Source organism: Muntiacus reevesi, chromosome 2 (genome assembly GCF_963930625.1).
Source record: "Muntiacus reevesi chromosome 2, mMunRee1.1, whole genome shotgun sequence".
Classification (NCBI taxonomy): Eukaryota; Metazoa; Chordata; class Mammalia; order Artiodactyla; family Cervidae; genus Muntiacus; species Muntiacus reevesi.
This window is the reverse complement of record NC_089250.1, coordinates 215,081,705-215,101,082: the sequence shown is the minus strand read 5'-3', so window position 1 is coordinate 215,101,082 and position 19,378 is coordinate 215,081,705. Positions and strand designations below refer to the sequence as shown.

The window sequence follows — 19,378 nt, the reverse complement described above, 5'->3', positions numbered from 1 at the left end:
TTGTGGGCAACCACTAGAAACCAAGAAGAGAGAAAGAGGGAGCCTTCTCTCAACTCTTTAGAGGGAGCATGGCCATGCTACTACCTTGATTTCAGACTTCTGGTGTCCAGAATTGAGAGAGGATAAATTTCTGTTGTTTTAAACCTCCAGGTCTGTATAATAACTTGTCACGGCTGTCCTCATACATCCTGCATCTTCATTACTTTTCCTGGGCACTACCTAGTTCCCTACTGCAGTTAGCAGTTCAGCTCAGTTGTGTCCAACTCTTTGCAACCCCATGAATTGCAACACGCCAGGCCTCCCTGTCCATCAACAACTCCTGGAGTCCACCCAAACCCATGTCCATTGAGTCGGTGATGCCATCCAACCGTCTCATCCTCTGTCATCCCCTTCTCCTCCTGCCTTCAGTCTTTCCCAGCATCAGGGTCTTTTCTAATGAGTCAGTTCTTCACATCAGTTGGCCAAAGTATTGGAGTTTCAGCTTCACCATCAGTCCTTCCAGTGAACACCCAGGACTGATCTCCTTTAAGATGGACTGGTTGGATCTCCTTGCAGTCCAAGGGACTCTCAAGAGTCTTCTCCAACACCACAGTTCAAAAGCATCAATTCTTCTGTGCTCAGCTTTCTTTATAGTCCAATTCTCACATGCATACATGACCACTGGAAAAACCATAGCCTATGCTTTTATATTTTTTCTAATGCACACTGTTTATCCTTTGTTGAGTTGAATCATGGCTTGATATATCCCATCAGTTTTGTAAAATTCTTGGTCAGTATCTTCTCAGATACAGCTTCTTCCCCATTCTCGCCTTTTACCCCAGTAAAGTTCCCTTGTCCTGTTTAGAGTCATTTTTTATCTCCTCTCTGCCAATCCTTGCCAACCACTAATGTGCTTTTACTTTATAGATTGGTTTCAACTTTCTCTAATGTCATATAAATAAATGAAATTATACAGAATGTACTGTTTTGTATCTAGTTTCTTTCTCTGTTACGTTTTTGACATTAACTCCTATTTTAGTGTATGTCAATATTATGTTCCTCTTTATCTGTATGTATTTATATATATATATAATTTGTTTATCCATTCATATGTTGATTGACATTTGGGTTGTTTCTAGTTTGAAGCCATTATGAATAAAGCTGCTGTGAACATCTGTGTGTAATCTTTAGGTTAAGTACCTGGGAAGTAGAATAACTGGATAACACAATAATTGTTCAATTTTATAAGAAACTGTCAAACTGTTTTCTAGAGTATTTGTATGATTTTAGGTTCCCTTTAGGAATGTATAAGAGTTGTAATTCTCCAAAGCCTTGCCAACACTTGTAAATGTTAATCATATAAGTTTTAGCTATTTTAGTGGGTATTTGTATCACTTGGTGCTTTTAATTTGTACTTTACTGATGTCCAGTGACATTGACCATGTTTTCATGTTTTCATTAAATACTTGGATATCTTTCGTGATGTGTCTATCTAAATCTATTGTCAATTTAAAAACTGGCTTGTCTTTTTTTTATTGAGAATTTGAAATTGCCTTATATTCTATATAAAAGTACTTGGTTAATTATATACATTCAGAATATCTTCTGGGTCTGAGACTTGCACTTTCTTTTTAAAAGATTTATTTATTTATTTGACTGCACTGGGTCTTAGTTGTGGCACGCAGGATCTTAGTTGTGACATGTGGGATCTAGTTCCCTGACCAGGGACTGAACCCAGGCCGCCTGCATTGGGAACGCAGAGTCTTAGCCACTGGACCAACCAGGAAAGGTCCTTGCACTTTCATTTTTTAATGATGTTTTTTCTAGAGAAGTTTTTAGTTTTAATGATGTTCAGTTTGTTGTTCTTTTTGCTAAGTCGTGTCTGACTCTTTGTGACCTCATAGACTGCAACACACCAGGCATATCTGTGCTTTACTGTTTTCCAGAGTTTGCTCAGATTCATGTCCATTGAGTCTGTAGTGGATCCAACCATCTCATCCTCTGCTGCCCTCTTCTTTGGCCTTCAATCTTTCCCAGCATCATGGTCTTTTCCAATGAGTTGGCTTTTCACATCAGATGGCCAAAGTATTGGAGCTTCAGCATCAGTCCTTCTAATGAATATTCGGGGTTTATTTCCTTGATCTCCTTGTAGTCCAAGGGACTCTCGTGAGTCTTCTCCAGCACCACAGTTTGAAAGCATCAGTTCTTCAGTGCTCAGCCTTCTTTATGGTCTAACTCTCACATCCATACTTAACTACTAGAAAAACCATAGCTTTGACTATATGGACCTTTGTTGGCAAAGTGATGTCTCTGCTTTTTAATACGCTCTCTGGGTTTGTCATAGCTTTCCTTCTGAGGAGCAAGCGTCTTTTTTTTGGATATCCATATGGAAAAAAAGTGAATCTTAATCCTCCTTTCACACAAAAATGAACACAAAGTATATCAGAGATCTAAATGTAAAAGCTGAAACTGTATATTCCGGAAAGAAAATCTCTGTGACTGAGGTAGAGAAAGATTGCTTAGATAGAACACAAAATGCGTGAGTCATAAAATTAACATTGATGTTCATTCATTTTTAATTTTGACTCATGCGTTTTTGTCCTATCTAAGCATTCTTTGTCTACCTCAGAGTCACAGAGATTTTCTTTGTGAAATATATAGCTTCAGCTTTTACGTTTAAATCTCTGATCTGTTTTATGTTCATTCTTGTGTGAGGGGAGGGTTAAGGTTCATTTTTTTCCCTATGGATATCCAGTTCTTTTAGTAACATTTTTACATTTCCCAACTGAATTACCATTACTTCTAATAAGGAAGGAGTACCACCTTTTGAGCAATCCTTCTGTGGTAACAATTACAATCTATCAAAGAGATGAAAGTTTAACTGCTTGAATACAAGGGTAACAAGCAAAAGCAGGCAGAAACTGGATGAGTATCTGTTTGGAAAAGGAGAGTGACACTGCATGAATGTCCCATGTTTACCACATTTTCTACCCCAATGTGCAGGCCAAGGTAAAACTTGAAAAGGATGTTGACAGACTTTCCGATTGAGTAGCCAGAGGTCAGGATTTGGGGTAACCTCAGCAGCTGGGAGGGTTCCCCAGGTGGCGCTAGTGGTAAAGAACCTGCCTGCCAGTGCGACAGACATAAGGGATATGAGTTTGATCCCTGGGTCAGAAAGACCCCCTGGAGGAGGGCATGGCAACCCACTCCAGTATTCTTGCCTGGAGATTTGCATGGACAGAGGAGCCTGGCAGGTTACAGTCCATGTGGTTACAAAGAATCAGGCACGACTGAAGCCACTTGGCACACATGCCACACAGCAGCTGGAAGGTAAGTGGGGAGATGACAGACTCACAAAGGGGAGCTCTACATTTTGTTTATAAACTCACCATATCATCGCTTGACCCCTGAACTGGGCTTGCATGAGACAGTTTTCAAGCAGTCCAGATAAATCTAAAAGGTCTGAACAGAGATTTCAGCGGTTGCCCACACAGGAAAAGCACTTTGGTGTTTTTACTTCAGCCAAGTTAACTGCCTATTGCAATAAAAGTATCATCTTTGCAATAAAAGTATTCATCAGAGAGCCAGAAAACAATTCAGAATCTCTCATAAGTCATTCAGAATGTCCAAAATATAGTAAAAAAAAAATCTAGATATACAAAGAAACAGGAAAATGTGATCTTTGTCCAAGAGAAAAGGCAGTCAATGGAATCTGACTTCAACATAATTGAGAAATTGAATTAGAACACAAGAATTTTAAAGCAACATCATAGATATGCTTGATAATACAAGGGGACATTTATTGTAACAAACTAAGAGATAGGATCTCACCGAAAAAGTATAGGTAGAACTGTTTTTAAAAAGTACTGGTGGTGGGTAATTCTACAGTTGGAAAAACAGTACTTACCGCCCCCGCCCCAACCCCCTCCAATCAATGGATGGTCTTAAAAGCAGACTGGCTTTTTGTTCTATTTGGCACTCACTGTTATGTTGATTTATATATCTATCCATTATGCTGTTACCATACACTGCTTTGAAATTAGGTATAATAAATCTTTAAGTCTGTATGTAATACTTAGTATCTAGTAATGTCACTCTTCCAGCTTTTTATATTCCTCTAAGACATCTTTGTGATTGTTGGCCCTTTCCTATATAAATTTTTAATCAACTTGTCAGTTTCTGCAAGAAGTTTGCTGAAAATCTGTTTGGGATCACACTGAATCTGTGTTAGACCAATAAGCTGGCAATTATCTCATAAGAAATATGATTTTTTGAATCATGTGATATCTATTTTCTTTCCTTTTGCACTGTCTTTAAATTCAGTTGTGTTTTTGTAGTTTTCTTTGTATAGATATTGCACAAATTTTGTTAAATTTGTCCCAGAGTAGTTCATATTTCTTGATAATACTGCAAATTTTGTTTTTCTTTAATTTTTGCTAGCTACTAGTATTTAGGAATGCCAGTGATTTTTATATATTAACTTAAAATTATGACTAAATTGCTAAAATCGACTGTTTACATTTACAAAAATTTATCCGTGATATTTTATTTTTTTCTTTCTATTACATATACCTTTTGTCTATCTAGCTATGATCTTTTTCTTTTTTTGCATCATCTAGGACCTCCAGTATGATTTTTAATAGAAGTAAAAGTACATTTTGGCCTTATTCCTGATCTTGAGGATAAAATGTTTAGTCTGTCTCCATTAAATATTATGAAAGCTACAGCTTTTCATAATTGTCCTTCAGGTTGAGGAAATTCCCTTTTAGTCCCTATTTTGCTCAGAGTTTTCATCACTAACAGGTGTTGAATTATGCCCAGTGGTTTTTCTGTATCAGTTGAAATGGTCCTATGAATTTCTACTTTATCCCATTAATATGGATAATTACATTGATTTTAAATTAAATTTTTAAAATTTTGTATTGAAGTATAGCCGGTTAACAATGGTGTGATTGTTTCAGGTGAATGGAGAGAGACCTGACCATACATGTACAAGTATCTGTTCTCCCTGAACTCCCCTCCCATCCAGCCTGCCATATAACATTGAGCAGAGTCCTGTGTGCTATACAGTAGGTCCTTGTTGATTATCTGTTTTAAAGATAGCAGTGTGTACATGTCCATCCCAAACTCCCTAACTGTCGCTTCCCCCCATCCTTCCCCCCATCCCCTACCCCTGCAGCCATAAGGTCGTTCTCTAAGTCTGTGAGTCTGTTTTGTAAGTACATTCATTTGTTTTCCTTTCTTTTTAGATTCCACATGTAAGGGATGTCATATGTTCTCCTTCTCTGTCTGATATACTTCACTCAGTATGACAATCTCTAGGCCCATCCATGTTGCTGCAGATGGCCTTAATTCATTCTTTTTAATGGATGAGTAATGTTCCATTGTATGTATGTCCTACATCTTTTTCCTTTCCTCTGTCAGTGGACATTCAGGTTACTTCCACGTCTTGGCTGTTGTAAACAGTGCTGCAGTGAACACTGGGATGCATATATCCTTTTGGGTCATGTTTTTCTCTGGATACATGCCCAGGAGTAGGATTGTAGAGTCATATGGTAGCTCTATTTTTAGTTTTTAAGGTGTCTACATACAGTTTTCCATAGTGGTTGTACCAGTTTACATTCCTCCCAACAGTATAGGAGGATTCCCTTCTCTCCACACCCTCTCCAGCATTTATTGTTTGTGAGGCCAGTTTGACTGGTGTGAGGTGATAACCTCATTGCAGTTTTGAGTTGCATTTCTCTAATAATTAGTGATATTGGACATCTTTTCATGTGCCTTTTGGCCATGTGTATGTCATCTTTGGAGAAATGTCTGTTTAGGTCTTCTGCCAATTTTTAAAAATATTTATTTTTAGTTGAAGGATAGTTGCTTTACAATACTGTATTGGTTTCTGCCAAGCATCAGCATGAATCAGCCATCAGTGTACACACGTCCCCTCCCTTTTGAACCTCCCTGCTACCTCCCTTCCTATCCCACCCCTCTACGTTGCCACAGAGCTCCAGTTTGAGTTCTCTGAGTCATGCAACAAATTCCCATTGGCTGTCTATCTTACATAGGGTGGTGTATGTTTCCATGTTGCCCTCACCATATATCCCACCCTCTTCTTCCTCCTGCACCACCAGTTTGTTTTCTGTTTTTTTTATGTCTGTATCTCCACTGCTACCCTGCAGATAGGTTCATCAGTATTGTCTTTCTAGATTCCATATATATGCATTAATATACAATAATATACAGTATTTGTTTTTCTCTTTCTGACTTACTTCATGTAATAGGCTTTGTTCATCCACCTCATTAGAACTGACTCACAATCATTCCTTTTTATGACTGAGTAATATTCCACTATATATATGTACCACAACTTCTTTATCCATTCATCTGTAAATGGACATCTAGGTTGCTTCCATGTTCTAACTATTGTAAATAGTGCTGCAATGAACATTGGGTGCATAGCAAATGAAACAACTGACAAAGGATTAATTTCTAAAGTATGCAAGCAGCTCATTCAACTCAGTACCAGAAAAACAAACAACCATCAAAAAGTGGGCGGAAGACCTAAACAGACATTTTTCCAAAGAAGACATAAAGATGGCTAATAAACACATGAAAAGCTGTTCAGCATATCACCTTACGCTGGTCAGAATGGCCATCATCAAAAAATCTACAAACAAATGCTGGAGAGGGTGTGGACTAAAGAGAACCCTCTTGCACTGTTGCTGGGAGTGTAAATTGATACAGTCACTATGGAAGACAATATAGAGATTCCTTAAAAAACCAGGAATAAAACTACCATATGACTCAGAAATCCCACTACTAGGCATATACCCTGAGGAAACCAAAATTGAAAAAGATACATGTACCCCAATGTTCTGCCCATTTTTTGATAGGGTTGTTTGTTTTGATGATGTTAAGTTTCATGACTGTTTGTGGACTTTAGAGACTGACCTCTTGTCAGTCACATCATTTGCGAATATTTTCTCCCAATCTGAGGGTTGTCTTTTTGTTTTGTTTATTGTTTCCTTTGCTGTGCAAAAGCTTTTGAGTTTAGTTAGGTTGCATTTGTCTGTTTTTGTTCTTATTTCCATTATTCTGGGAGAGGGATTGAAAAAGGCATTGCTGCAGTTTACACCAGAGCTTTTCCTGTGTTCTCCTCTAGGAGTTTTATAGTGTCCTGTCTCATGACCTCAAGGAGGGTTCATGCCAAGGGCACCTCCCGGGATTGTGGCTGCTAGTGCCCCCACCCTACAGCGAGCCACTGCCAAGCCACGCCTCCGCAGAAGACCCTCCAGCACTAGCAGGTAGGTCTGGTTCAGCCTCTTGTGGGGCCCCTGCTGCTTCCCCTGGGTCCTGGTACACACAGGATTTTGTGTGTGCCCTCCCGGAGTGGAGACTCTTACCCCCAGTCCTGTGAAAGTCCTGCAGTCAAGTCCTGCTGCCCTTCAGAGTCAGATTCCCTGGGATTCCTAGTCCTTTTGCCAGACCCCAGGCTGGGAAGCCTGATGTGGGGCTCAGCACCTTCGCTACACTGGGAGGATTGTGATGTAACTGTGCTCCAGGTTGTGGGTTGCCCGTCTGGTGGGTGGAGAATTACATTGATCTTTACCTGTGGAACCTACTTTGCAGAGCTAGAATAAACTTCTTCATCATGATGAAGAAGTAATGTAATCATTATTACAATAGTTATTTTTATGTTGCTGATATCCTAATCAGATGTCCTAATGTTTCGATAAGAATGTTAATGTCTAATTTTCTTTTCCCCTGTAGTGGCTTTGTGTGTTTTTGGTGGTGTTGGTGTCATACAGTGAAGCGGAAAATGTTTCTTTCTCTTTATTTAAAAAAAAAAAAAAGCCTGTGAAGGGTTTCTTCCTTAACTGTTTGGTAACATTACCTGATTGGAACACACACAGTTCCCATGTGCCCCGTGTGCCCACATGTGTGCAGCCTCAGCCGCTGTCAGCATTCTGCACCCAGAGTGCATTTGTTATGACTGATGACCCTGCACTGATACATCTTTATCACTCAGAATCTGTAGTTTACAGTTTGTGTTCACACTTGGTGTTTCACATTTGATGGGTTTTGACAAAGATAGTGACATGCCTTCACCATTTTAGTACATTGCAGAATAGTTTCACTGCCCCAAATCCTTTGTGCTCTGCAGATTCATGCCTCCCACCCCACCCCCAACCTCTACAACTTCTGATCTGTTTATTGTCTGCATAGTTTTGCCCCTGCAGAATATCATATGGTTGAAAGCATATAGTATTTAGCCTTTTCATATTGGTTTCTTTCACTTAGTAATATGCACTTAAGGTTTCAACATATCTTTTCATAGCATGACAGCTCATTTCATTTTAGCCTTGAATAGTATCTCATTGTACTATACAATAGTATTTCATGTCCATAATTCATCATTCCACCTGCTCAAGGGTTTCTTGCTTGCTCCTAAGTTTTGGCGCTTACGAATCAAGCTGCTGTAAGCACCCATGGGAGGTTTTTGTTTGGATGTGTTTTCAGTTCTTTTGGGTAAATATTCAATACCAAGGAGCACAATTGCTGGGTTTTATAGTAAGTGTATTTTAGTTTTGTAAAAAGAGATAAAACGGCCAAAATATCTTCCAAAGTTGCTGTACCTTTTTGCATTTCTACCAGCAGTGAATGAAAGTTCCTCTTGCTCGACGTCCACACCTGCATTTGTCATGATCAGTGTTTTGGATTTCTGGCATTTTTATAGGTGTGTATTGACTTCTAATTGCGATTCCCTAATGCATTAGGATGTTGAACATCCTTTCATATGTTTTTTGCCATCTGTATATCTTCTTTGGTGAGATACCTGTTCAGATATTTTGCCTGTTAATGGGTTTCGTTTTGTTGAGTTTTAAGGGTTATGTTCAATTGCTTCTGGTTTTGATAGATTGTTTTGGTGGAAAATACTTTTTGTACTAGTGAGCTCTGTGTAAGTTCACATAATGACTGCCTTTTATGTGAAATCTTTAGTGTCCAATAATGACCTTTTTCTGGGAACTCCCAGAACTGCTAGACTTGATTGTGGCCATTTTGTTTTTCAGGACTCCTGTGGACTGGGTGATGGGCAGATGGGCATTTGTTGTTGTTTAGATGCTAACTCGTGTTTGACTCTTGAGACCCCATGGACTGTAGCTCACCAGTCATTGGCAGGCGGATTCTTTACCTCTGAGCCACCTGGGAAGCCCAGGCAGATGGGCATAGAGCAAATTAAAAGGTCACAAAACTCATTGTTCTTACTAAGATGAAGCTTTTTTTTTCCTCGAATAATCACTTCCAAGATTGCTGCAAGTCTTTGGTTAATTTCTAGCATTTTGAGAAAAAAAAGTTGATTTTGACTTTTTTTTTCGGCTAGTGTTCTCATTGCTTTTATGGAGGGAAGCTTTTCAGAGCTCTTTACTGTGACATTTTCAGTGATGTTCACTGTTCTTTTGTGAACAATAACATAAACTTTGTAAGTTAGTGCTGTGAGACCTGGAATAAATTTCTTTCCTGTAGAACAGGACAAGAACTCAGTTAAATGACCAGGGAAGGTAATATGCTATATGCATATCATGTCAGTTTATATTTATAGGTGCTGGATCTAGATGAGCCAGATTTTACTCTGTAAGTAATATGTGGTTAAATTTCATCACCATATAACATGTTATGGTTTGTGTCCTTTAAAATGAAATGAGGAATTACTATTTAAATGATAGTCTAATATCCTCTTCCACCTGAAACCTTTTGTCATCAGGAATGTCTCTTGATAGAAAAGATATGTTCTTATTTATTTTTCCCCCTGAATATTTTATAAATAGTGTCATATTTAAGATTACTATCAGTTTTTTATTTTAATTTCCTGAATGTGTAGCAGGAACTTCTGAATCTTTATTACTTGATTTTTTTCTCTCTAGTTGTTGGTGTGTATGGAGTATTATGGGGAGAGAAAAATGGAGGATTGATTTGTGAATGATAGGTTGACTTTGCCAGACAAATCATGTATAGGTCAAGTTGTTTGAGGGTGAGCTGCTATTGCTCTGGACAGCTTTCTTTATATTTTTATATTTTATTGAGTTTAATTATACATGCAGGGCAAATGAAAAATGTCATGCAGTTGGTTTCATGATGTTTCATTCAATGTGATAGGAGTTATATAAGTTCCCTCACTGAGAATATTAGGAAGGCTTTCTACTATCTCTGAATTTTACACAAAACTATAGTGTAGCTAGTCATTTAAAATTCTAGACTTGTTTTGCCCTGCTGTATCTGATTGAGTTATATTTGAGATCTAAAAGTAAGATAATTTGCTTTTGTTTGAGGATATATTATGAGGTCTAAAATATTTCATAGTTGTAGTTAAATTTCCTAAGCTTATAGTATCTGGATTGGGAAATTAGAGGTATATTGATAATTGAATAGTTTGCTTTCATCTGATGTTATTCTTGTTATACTACTAGCCAGTATTTTAGTAAGTGGGACTTAATAAAATGTAGACCGATCAACTTTTCCAAAGGATAAACTACTATATGGAACATACTTTTAAAAAAATCATGTATGTTTGATTCAGATCAAGTACTTAGTAAATTTGTAGCTCTAGAACAAGTGGCAGGAAAACAGAATTTCAGTATTGTGTGTGTTGGTTACTGGTGGCTTCATTTAGAAGGCGTAAGAAGAAAGAAGAGCTCAGACAGGACTGTCATTTTTCAAAGAAAAGGCATGAAAGGATATTTAAAGGGACAGTAGTGTTGGGAGGTGTAATTGTTTTTAATCCTAACTTACAGCAAATAAAATTTGTAAAGGCTTTGAAAGGTAAGCCCGGTTAAAACTCAGTCTTTTAGCAAGGATCAAGTAAAAAACATGACCTTCACAACCATTCATGAAACCTCAGAGTTTATCAGATGTCTCAGAGTGAAGTTTGACTTTTGGTATGATATCTATTCAATTTCTTTTAATTAAACAATGTTTTATGAAAAAGTTTCTGCCTATGATCCATGATTGACTTAATATTACTGTAATTAGGAAGAGAGATGGAAGTCAAAAGTCAGGGAAAAAATCATAGCATATCTAAGAATGCTTAGAAAAGAACTGTGGGTGTGGCTGTTTGACTGAGGACCTGATTACAAAATAGATAAGAAGCCAATCTGTTCTTTGAGAGAACTACGTATTTTAGTTTAGTAGGTGGTGCAGTGGTAAAGAATTTGCCTGCCAAGGCAGGAGACGTGAGAGACACGGGTTCAATCCTTAGGTCTGGAAGATCCCCTGGAGTAGGAAATGCCAACTTACTCCAGTATTCTTGACTGGAAAATTCCACAGACAGGAGCCTGGCAGGCTACAGTTCAGTTCAGTCGCTCAGTTGTGTCCAACTCTTTCTGACCCTGTGGACTGCAGCACGCCAGGCGTTCCTGTCCACCACCTACTCCTGGAGCTTACTCAAACTCATGTCCATCAAGTCAGTGATGCCATCCAACTATCTCATCTTCTGTTGTTCCCTTCTCCTCCTGCCTTCAATCTATTCCAGCATCAGGGTCTTTTCCAAGGAGTTAGTTCTTCGCATCAGGTGGCCAAGGTATTGGAGTTTCAGCTTCAGCATCAGTCCTTCCAATGAACACCCAGGACTGATCTCCTTTAGGATGGACTGGTTGGATCTCCTTGCAATCTAAGGGACTCTCAAGAGTCTTCTCCAACACCACAGTTCAAAAGCATTAATTCTTTAGCGCTCAGTTTCTTTATGGTCCAACTCTCACTCCATACATGACTACTGAAAAAACCATAGCTTTGACTAGACAACCCTTTGTCAGCAAAGTAATGTCTCTGCTTTTTAATATGCTGTCTAGGTTTGTCATAGCTTCTCTTCCAAGGAGCAAGAAGCATCTTTTAATTCCAAGGCTGCAGTAACAATCTGCAGTGATTTTGGAGCCCCCCAAAATAAAGTCTGTCACTATTTCCATTGTTTCCCCATCTATTTGCCATGAAGTCATGGGACTGGATGCCATGATCTTAGTTTTTTGAATGTTGAACCTTAAGCCAACTTTTTCACGCTCCTCTTTCACTTTGCATCAGGAGGCTCTTTAGTTCCTCTTTGGTTTCTGCCGTAAGGGGGTTATCATCTGCATATCTGAGGTTATTGATATATCTCCCAGCAATCTTGATTCCAGCTTGTGCTTCATCCAGCCCAGCATTTCGCATGATGTACTCTGCATATAAGTTAAATAAGCAGGGTGATAGTATACAGCCTTGACATACTCCTTTCCCAATTTGGAGCCAGTCTGTTGTTCCATGTCCAGTTCTAACTGTTGCTTCCTGACCTGCATACAGATTTCTCAAAAGGCAGGTCAGGTGGTCTGGTATTCCCATCTCTTTCAGAATTTTCCACAGTTTACTGTGATCCACACAGTCAAAGGCTTTGGCATAGTCAATAAAGCAGAAGTAGATGTTTTTCTGGAACTGTCTTGCTTTTTTCTGTGATCCAACAGATGTTGGCAATTTGATCTCTGGTTCTTCTGCCTTTTCTAAATCCAGCGTGAACATCTGGAAGTTCTTAGTTCACGTACTGTTGAAGCCTGGCTTGGAGAATTTTGAGCATTACTTTGCTAGCATGTGAGATGAGTGCAATTGTGTGTTAGTTTGAGCATTCTTTGGCATTGCCTTTCTTTGGGATTGGAATGAAAACTGACCTTTTCCAGTCCTGTGGCCACTGCTGTTTTCCAAATTTGCTGGCATATTGAGTGCAGCACTTTCACAGCATCCTCTTTTAGGATTTGAAATAGTTTAACTGGAATTCCATCACCTCCACTAGCTTTGTTCATAGTGGTGCTTCCTAAGATCCACTTGACTTTGGACTCCAGGATGTCTGGCTCTAGGTGAGTGATCACACCGTCGTGGTTATCTGGGTCGTGAAGATCTTTTTTGCGTAGTTCTTCTGTGTGTTCTTGCCACCTCTTCTTAATATCTTCTGCTTCTGTTAGGTCCATACTATTTCTGCCCTTTATTGTACCTATCTTTGCATGAAATGTTCCCTTAGAATCTCTAATTTTCTCGGAGAGATCTCTAGTCTTTGCCATTCTATTGTTTTCTTCTATTTCTTTGCATTGATCACTGAGGAAGGCTTTCTTATCTCTCCTTGCTATTCTTTGGAACTCTGTGTTCAGTTGGGTATATCGTTCCTTTTCTCCTTTACCTTTCATGTCTCTTCTTTTCTCAGCTATTTATAAGGCCTCCTCAGACAACCATTTTGCCTTTTTGCATTTCTTTTTCATAGGGATGGTCTTAATCACTGCTTCCTGTACAATGTCATGAACCTCCATCCATAGTTCTTCAGGCACTCTGTCTATCAAATCTAATCCCTTGAATCTTTTTCTCACTTCCACTGTATAATCATAGGGGATTTGATTTAGATCATATTTGAATGGTCTAGTGGTTTTCCCTACTTTCTTCAATTTAAGTCTGAATTTGGCAATAAGGAGTCACAGTCAGCTCCTGGTCTTGTTTTGCTGACTGTATAGAGCTTCTCCATCTTCGGCTGCAAAGAATATAATTAATCTGATTTCAGTATTGACTGTCTAGTGATGTCCATGTGTAGAGTTGTCTCTTGTGTTTTTGGAAGAGGGTGTTTGCTGTGATCAGTGCATTCTCTTGGGAAAACTGTTAGCCTTTGTCCTGGCTACAGTCCATGGGTTTGCAAAAAATCGAACATGACTGAGCATGCCTGCACAAAGCTACATCACGTTTTTTCACAATGGTTGCACCAGTTTGTATTACCAACAGATTGTATATTAGTCAGTCTGATTTACTGATCAGTCAACCAGATAGTGTATTAACTAATCTTGTGGGGATTGTAGTAGTCATTTAATTGGCGTTTCCTTGATATCTAATGAGGCTGAACATATTATGTTTTTCTGACCATCTGGATTTCTTTCTTTACTTTTTTTTTAATAAAGTGTCAATTCATGACTGTTTTTCTTATAGTTTTGGTTGTTGAACATGCAATAATGTGTATCAGGTGCACTAATCTTAAGTGTACAGTAAAATTTTTTGCTCTCTATTGCTTTCATTGTAGAAGTCTTTCATCTTCTTGGTTAATTCCTAAGTATTTTGTTTTTTGATACTGTTGTAGTTGAAATTGTTTTCATCATTTCCTTTTCTGATTGTTAGTTTATAGAAATGCAGCTGATTTTTGAGTGTTGACTTTGTATCCTGCTACTTTGTTGAATTCATTTATTCTAAAAATATTTTTGTGGACTGTTGAGAGTTTTCTACATAAAAGATCACATCACCTGTGAATAGAGATAGCTTTATTTACTTTCCAGTTTGGATGTCTTTTTTCTTACTTAAAACACCAGTTTTGCTTGAATTTGAACTGTATTTAAAAGTATGTGCTACTTTGTGGCTAGCTTATTTTACTGAAAATACTGTGATGTCATTTTGTTGTGTACACCCATCTTTTTTGTCATTGCTTTACAATATTTCAGTGTATAAATTCATACTGCATTTTATCTTTTCTTTCGTTCCTACATGTTGAGGTTGTTTCCAGTGTTTGGCTATCAATTTTGAAGCAGCTGTGCATGTTCTAGTACATGTCTTAAAAAATTTTTTTGTTTGTTTTTGGCTGTGCTGGGTCTTTGTTGCTGTGTGCAGGCTTTCTCTGGTTGCAGTGAGCAGGGGCTACCTCTGGTTGCGGTGTGCGGTCTTCTTATCGCAGGGGCTTCTTTTTTTTGCAGAGCACGTGCTCTGGGGCACGAGGGCTTCAGGAGTGGCAGCTCATGGCACTAGAGTGGTGGCTGAGTAGTTGTGAAGCACGGACTTAGTTGCTCCATGGCATGTGTAATCTTCCCAGACCCGAGATCAAACCAGGGATCAATCCCCTGCATTGGCAGGCAGATTCTTTACCACTGAGCTACCAGGAAAGCCCCTACATGTCATGTTATAGACATATATACTCATGTCTTTTGCATGTATGTGTGTTTATCTATATATGTGTCAGAAAAATTGCTGGGTCATAAGGAGGAATGTGTTTAGCTTTCGTATAAATGGCCAGATACTATTCTAAAGTGGTTGAACCAATTTACAGCCCCACTTATTGTGTAAGTGTTTCAATTGCTCCATATTTTTTCCAACACTTGGTATTGTATTTATTTTCTTAACTGTTTATTTATTTATATTTTTGGCTGTACTGGATCTTTGTTGCTTTGCCTGAGTGTTCTCTATTTGTGGCAAGTGGGGGCTACTCTCTGGTTGAGGTAATTGGGGTGGATTCTCTTGTTGCAGAGTGCAGGCTCCAGGTCATTCAGGCTTCAGAAGTTGTGGCACATGAAACTCAGTAGCCGCGGCTCAGGGGCTCTAGAGCTCGGGCTCTGTCGTTGTGGCGCATGGGCTTAGTTGCCCTGTGGCGTGTGTGATCTTTCCTGACCAAGTGGGTGTGTGTCATCTTCCTGGACCACGGGTCAAACTGGGTCCCTTGCATTGCAAGATGGATTCTTAACCATTGGACCACCAGAGAAGCCCTGATATTGTCTTTAGTTTTGACTGTTTTGTTTATTGTGTTAGTTTGTATTTCCCCTTTCACCAAAGACTTTGTTAGAAAGCATTGAAATTACCAAGTGAAAGAACCTTTTTATTTTGTTTTTAATTTCTACTCTTAATCCTGTGACCAAAGAATATTGTTTATATTGTTTCTACTTTATGGAACATATTGAAATACTTTTTGAGACTTAATTTTGTTGTTGTTCAGTCTCTAAGTTGTGTCCATCTCTATGGGACCCCATGGATCGCAGTATGCCAGGCTTCCCTGTCGCTCACCATCTCCTGGAGTTTGCTCAAATTCATGTCCATTGAGTCGATCACGTGATCAGTTTTCGTGAATGTTTCATGTGCACTTAAAAAGGAAATTATTTGTTGTGGGAGTTTAAAGATAGTGATATGGTTTGTTTAGTTTCTATATTCCATGTCCTTTTTTTTTTTGCACACTGGTATTGCATGTATGTTGGGTATGTTGATGTCTTCTATTTGTTTTCTTTTTGAATCTTTATTTCTCCTTTATTTTGCTTTATCTTAGTACTTGCTGTGGTACATAGATATTCCTAATATACATTTATCCTGAATTGGTCTTTTGATCATGAAATGTTTTTTAGTATGTACCACTTCTGATGTCAATTCCATCAAGTCTGATACCAGAATTACAACACCTGCTTCCTATTGTTTCCATTTTCCTTAAATAAATTTGTTCCTTATATTTTTACTTTTTGAATCATTTTATTTTAGATAAGTTTCTTTATTATGTTGTAGAGTTGAGTTTTGCTCTTTAAGTTAGTTTGGAAGAGTGTCTTTTAAGAAATAGGGAAGTTGTCAGTGTGCATTTATCGATATGACTGTGTGGTCTCTGTTCTGACAAAATATTACATATATTTTTATCATGTGTATGGTGTTTCCTCTTTCAGTATGTAGTATGTTCCTCACTGGACCCACTTTTTATATTTTCCTTTGTATTTTTTTTTTAAAGGAGAGTGGAATCTGTTTTTAAAAATTGTGTTTATTTAGTCTTGGCTGTGCTGTGGTTGCTGTGCATATAGGCTCTCTCTAGCTGTGGTGTGGGGGCTTCTCTTCGTTGTGGTGTGGGGGCTTCTCACTGCAGTGGCTTCTTTTGTTATGGAGCACAGGCTGTTGACGAGGGCTTCACTGCCCAGTGGCACGTGGGATTTTCCTGGATCGGGAGTCAAATTCGTTTGCCCTGCACTGGCAGGCATATTTTTAACCAGTGGACCACCAGGCAAGTCCTTCTTTGTGTTAATATTACTGGAAGGTTTATATTGTTGTGTTAGTTTCAGGTGTAAAATGAAGTGATTCAGTTATACAGCAAAGTCATTTATACATGTGTCTATTCTTTTTCAAATTGTTTTCCCATTTAGGTAGTTACATAACATTGAGCAGAGATCCCTGCGCTATACAGTAGGTCCTTGTTGGTTTCCCATTTTAAATATAGCAGTGTGTACATGCCGTCCCAGACTCCCTATCCCCCTCCCCCAGCCATAAGTTCCTTCTCTAAATCTGTGAGTCTGTTTTCCAAATAAGCTCATTTCTATCTTTTTTTTTTTTTTTTTTAGATTCCACATATGAGAAATGCAGTATTTGTTTTTTGGTCTGACTTCTTTCAGTATGCCAATCTCTAGGTCATTCCATGTTGCTGCAAATGGCATTATTTCATTCTTTTTAGTGGCTGAGTAATATTCCATATTTACATACACATCTTTTTTTTTTTTTTTTTTTTTTTTTTTAGTTGGAGGCTAATTGCTTTACAATATTGTAGTGGTTTTTGCCATACACTGACATGAATCAGCCATGGATTTACATGTGTTCCCCATCCTGAACCCCTCTCCCACCTTCCTCCCCATCCCATCCCTCTGGGTCTTCCCAGTGCACCAGGCCTGAGCACTTGTCTCATGCATCCATCCCGGGCTGGTGATCTGTTTCACCCTTGATAGTATACTTGTTTCAGTGCTATTCTCTCAGAACATCCCACCCTCACCTTCTCCCACAGAGTCCAAAAGTCTGTTCTGTACATCTGTGTCTCTTGTTCTGTTTTGCATATAGGGTTATCATTACCATCTTTTTAATTCCATATATATATGTTAGTATACTGTATTGGTCTTTATCTTTCTGGCTTACTTCACTCTGTATAATGGGCTCCAGTTTCATCCATCTCATTAGAGCTGATTCAAACGAATTCTTTTTAACGGCTGAGTAATATTCCATGGTGTATATGTACCACAACTTCCTTATCCATTTGTCTGCTGATGGGCATCTAGGTTACTTCCATGTCCTGGCTATTATAAACAGTGCTGTGATGAACATTGGGATGCACTTGTCTCTTTCAGATCTGGTTTCCTCGGTGTGTATGCCCAGGAGTGGATTGCTGGGTCATATGGCAATTCTATTTCCAGTTTTTTAAGGAATCTCCACACTGTTCTCCATAGCGGCTGTACTAGTTTGCATTCCCACCAACAGTGTAAGAGGGTTCCCTTTTCTCCACACCCTCTCCAGCATTTATTGCTTGTAGACTTTTGGATAGCAGCCATTCTGACTGGTGCGTACACATCTTCTTTATCCTGTCTTCTCTTGATGAACACTTAGGTTGCATGCATGTCTTGGCTTTTGTAAACAGCACTTTAGTGACTATTGCAGTGCATGTATCCTTTTGAACCGTGTATTTCTCTGGGTACATACCCAGGAGTGGGTTTGCAGGAACATATAGTAATTCTGTTTTCAGTTTCTTAAGGAACCTCCATACTATTTTCCATAGTGGCTGCACCAATTTACATTCCCACTAACAGTGTAGGAGGGTTCCCATTTCTCCACACTCTGTAGCATTTATTGTTTGTGGATTTTTAAAAATATATATATTTTTTAAAGTTTTTATTTTATTTTTGGCTATGCTGGGTCTTCATTGCTGCATGTGGACTTTCTCTGGTTGCAGTGAGTGAGGTCTTCATTGTGCTGTGTGGGCTTCATTGCTCTTCATTGTGGTGTGTGGGCTTCTCATTGTTGTAGCTTTTTTTTTCAGAGCATGGGCTTTAGGTGTGCCAGCCTCAGTAGTTGCAGCTCTTGGGCTGAAGGATGCATAGGCTTCAGTAATTGTGGTACAGGGGCTTAGTTGCCACATGCCTGTTGGATCTTCCTGGACCAGGGGTCAAACCTGTGTGTCTTGTATTGGCAGGCAAATTCTTAATCACTGGCGCACCAGGGAAGTCCTTTTCGTGGATTTTTTGATGATAACCTTTATGACTGGTGTGAATTAATATCTCATTTGCATTTCTCCACTAGTGATGCTGAACATCTTTTCATGTGCCTTTTGGCCACCTGTATGTCTTGGAGAAATGTCTGTTTAAGTCTTCTGCCCATTTTTTGATTGGGTTCTTTGTGTTGATGATATTAAGCCACATGAACTGTTTGTGAGTTTTGGAGACTAATCCCTTGTTGGTCACATCATTTGCAAATATTTTCTCTGTCTGTGGGTTTTCTTTTCATTTTGTTTCTTGTTTCCTTTGATCTGCAAAAGCTTTTGAGTTTAGTTGAGTTATATTTGTTTATTTTTGTTTTTTTTCCATTACTCTGAAAGATGGATCAAAAAAACTATTGCCATGATTTATATCAACCTGGACAGCATATTAAAAAGCAGAGACATTACTTTGTCAACAGAGGTCCGTATAGTCAAGGCTATGATTTTTCCAGTAGTCATGTATGGAGTGAGAGTTGGACTATAAAGAAAGCTGAGTGCCGAAGAATTGATGCTTTTGAACTGTGGTGTTGGAGAAGACTCTTGAGAGTCCCTTAGACTGCAAGGAGATCCAACCAGTCCATCCTAAAGGAGATCAGTCCTGGGTGTTCATTGGAAGGACTGACGGTG

General features: G+C 38.7%; 1 long non-coding RNA gene across 1 annotated transcript in view; it reads left to right on the top strand.

Moving 5' to 3' along the window:
• LOC136158604 (uncharacterized) overlaps nt 1–19,378 on the top strand; it is a 50,004-nt gene that overhangs the window by 7,914 nt on the left and 22,712 nt on the right. Inside the window, exons 2-3 of the long non-coding RNA XR_010661360.1 lie at nt 4,941–5,048; nt 7,136–7,277. This is a non-coding gene — a long non-coding RNA (uncharacterized lncRNA). The remainder of the gene's footprint in view (nt 1–4,940; nt 5,049–7,135; nt 7,278–19,378) is intronic.